Raw genomic sequence first — 2,579 nt, 5'->3', positions numbered from 1 at the left:
TTTAAATTGTGAACCTACCTTGTTGCCTCCTGTCTGCCAAAGAATTTAGTGCAGAATGCTTTTTATCCGTTTGGAAAACTCAACATACGCAGTTTCCTGCCAAGGCATTTGGAGGGCGTTCTTTAAGCCTGACCTTCGCTGCACTTCCCCTGTGTTGTCTGAATCTCATCAGCCCTACGTGATTCCTTTGTATTTTGCCTCCCTCTACTTCCCGGCTTTTGTTGTCAGGGAGGGTAGATGAAAGGTTGGGGTGAAGGGATTCGACAAAAGATAGGGCATTTGGAGAGATCTGTGGGAAGCCTTAGATCGAAAGCCATACCAAGAGGGTGTTCGGAGATGATGTAGATGAGGACACACAGGACCACGGGTTCATTCTTTCATTCGCCGGAGAGCTCGTCAGCACACTTGCTAGGGGCTGGGCAGGGTATATCTGGTTAAAAACAACAACAGTGATAATAACAGCTGCTTACATCTGTGGAGCACTGGCCATGGGCTAGGAAGGCACTGTCCTAAGCACGTGACATCTATTAGCTTATTTATGTTTTCTACCAACATTGTGAGGTAAGTTCTGTAACCCCTTCATAGGTCACTCAGGAAACTGAAGCACAGAGAAGTTAAGTAACTTGCTCAAGATTCCACAGCAAGTACATGGTGGTGCTGGGATTTGGAACCAGGCAGTGTGGGGCCTAGGTACTCTTGACCAGTACACAGTACTGCTTTCTGGGAATATAGCAAGGGAGCCTATCCCCCATATCACGGTGTCGCCTCGGAACACAAAGGGAATTATTCCCAGGAGTCTGCAGCCAAGACACAGTTTCTTCCTTTATGCGACGGGAAGCTGATCAAGTTCAGAAGAGACCGAAACCAGGCTGCATAGAAGAGAAAAGTCATCTCTGCAAAGGTGCTCCAGGAAGGGAGCAGTCTTTAGTGTGGATTCTCCTTCAGCAGTCACAAACTAGGCTCTGCCTCAGAATTAGCTGAGTGCTTTTTAAAAAAAACCATATCAGTTTAATATTTATTGAAATCACAGTTAATATGGACAAGCACTTCTGGCATAAAGAGTTATGGGAACAAACACAGCTACTCTCGAGGCGTGCCATTTGCCTCGCAGAGTCCGGCCTGTGCTGCACTGTAGTAGCTCGCTCGCCTCAGTCTTTGTCCCCCCACGCTGTGCTTCCTTCCATCCCGAGCTTCTGGCCCTTCACGACAGCATTTTGCATATCTACCTATAACCCGGTGGGGTCCCTGAGGTGGTGAACGGCAAGGGATGGGCCCTGGGGAGTTGTCTGAATGTGTTAAGTAGAGTTCAGTTAACACCAGACCTACTGCATCCTGTTGTATAGATTATACATTGTCCACTTATTGCTGCACACTGAACCTTTTTCTAGAACTTTTCTTGCTATTACAAGCAGTGTTGCCGTAAATATCCTAAATAGCTAAAACATTTAACCCTTAAATTATTTTCTTAGGAAATTGTAGAGAAGTGTTATCTAGATCAAAATAGTATGCACATGTTGAAGGCTTTGAGTATGTATATCACATAACTCTCCAGAACAGTTGCACACATTCACTTACTCATCAGCAGTTTCTCTGAACTTTGCTAGATTTTATCCTTTTCTTTTTAAAACATCTTTGCCATTTTGATAGGTGAAAAACGACATTCATTAATTGCCATTCTTTGAATTCTACTGAGATTGAACTTAAAAAATTGGTTGTTGTCTTTTTGAATTACCTGGTCAAGTAATTTTGGATATTAGAATCTTAACTCAAAACCTGCTAACTACTGAGAAAGGTTTTTACATAATAGGAACTGGAGGTTTTAATTTTTAATACAGGACTTTAAGAAGATGAGATGGAGCAAACTATGGAGGATAGTAAGTTCTAGATAATTAGTGTTCTGTCCCTCTTTAAGGAATAGTGAACTTTTATCCAGTACCAGCACTGCTACGTGTCTAGCATGGAACTTCCTAAGGTGGGTTGGACGTGGTTTTGTATTGAATGGTCCATGCTTAGATATGCCAGTTTTACTTGAGGCATTAATTACCAAGTTTTTAGCTTTTGCTTAGGTATTTCTTCAATGGGCTGTCTTCAAGGAGAGTGTGTTCATTCATTGGTTTCTTTAGAAGAGTTCACGCTAGTATGCTTTGCACTGTGTCGTGTGCCCATGTGACGCTGTGGATTGTTTCTTGTGGTAAGCCAAATACTCTGTCTACATGTTCCTTTTGCTACCTGCATTCTCTATGATATGATCTGCTTTATCTCATCTCTTTGAAGAGAGCCAGGATCTTGATTCCCGAAGAACTGAAGTCCTCCCCTCCACCCCAGGGAGTTCATTTTATTTTTTTTTCAATAAGTTTGCGCAGAGAGAAAGATATTTTCTCTTTCTAAAGGCATATTTGGTTTTGTGGGATGGCGGGGCTCACCTGGGAAGTTCTGCTCCATGTGGCATTGGCTGGAGTCACTCAGGCAGCTGTGTTCAGCTGGGAGCTCAGCTGGGGTGGCTGGAGTGGGTGGGGGTTGGCCAGGCCTCTCTGATGGCTGGTTGGATTTCTTAAATGTTGGCTCGAGGGCTCCAAGAG

This window comes from Equus asinus, chromosome X, assembly GCF_041296235.1.
Source record: "Equus asinus isolate D_3611 breed Donkey chromosome X, EquAss-T2T_v2, whole genome shotgun sequence".
Classification (NCBI taxonomy): Eukaryota; Metazoa; Chordata; class Mammalia; order Perissodactyla; family Equidae; genus Equus; species Equus asinus.
This window is presented reverse-complemented; position numbering follows the sequence as displayed.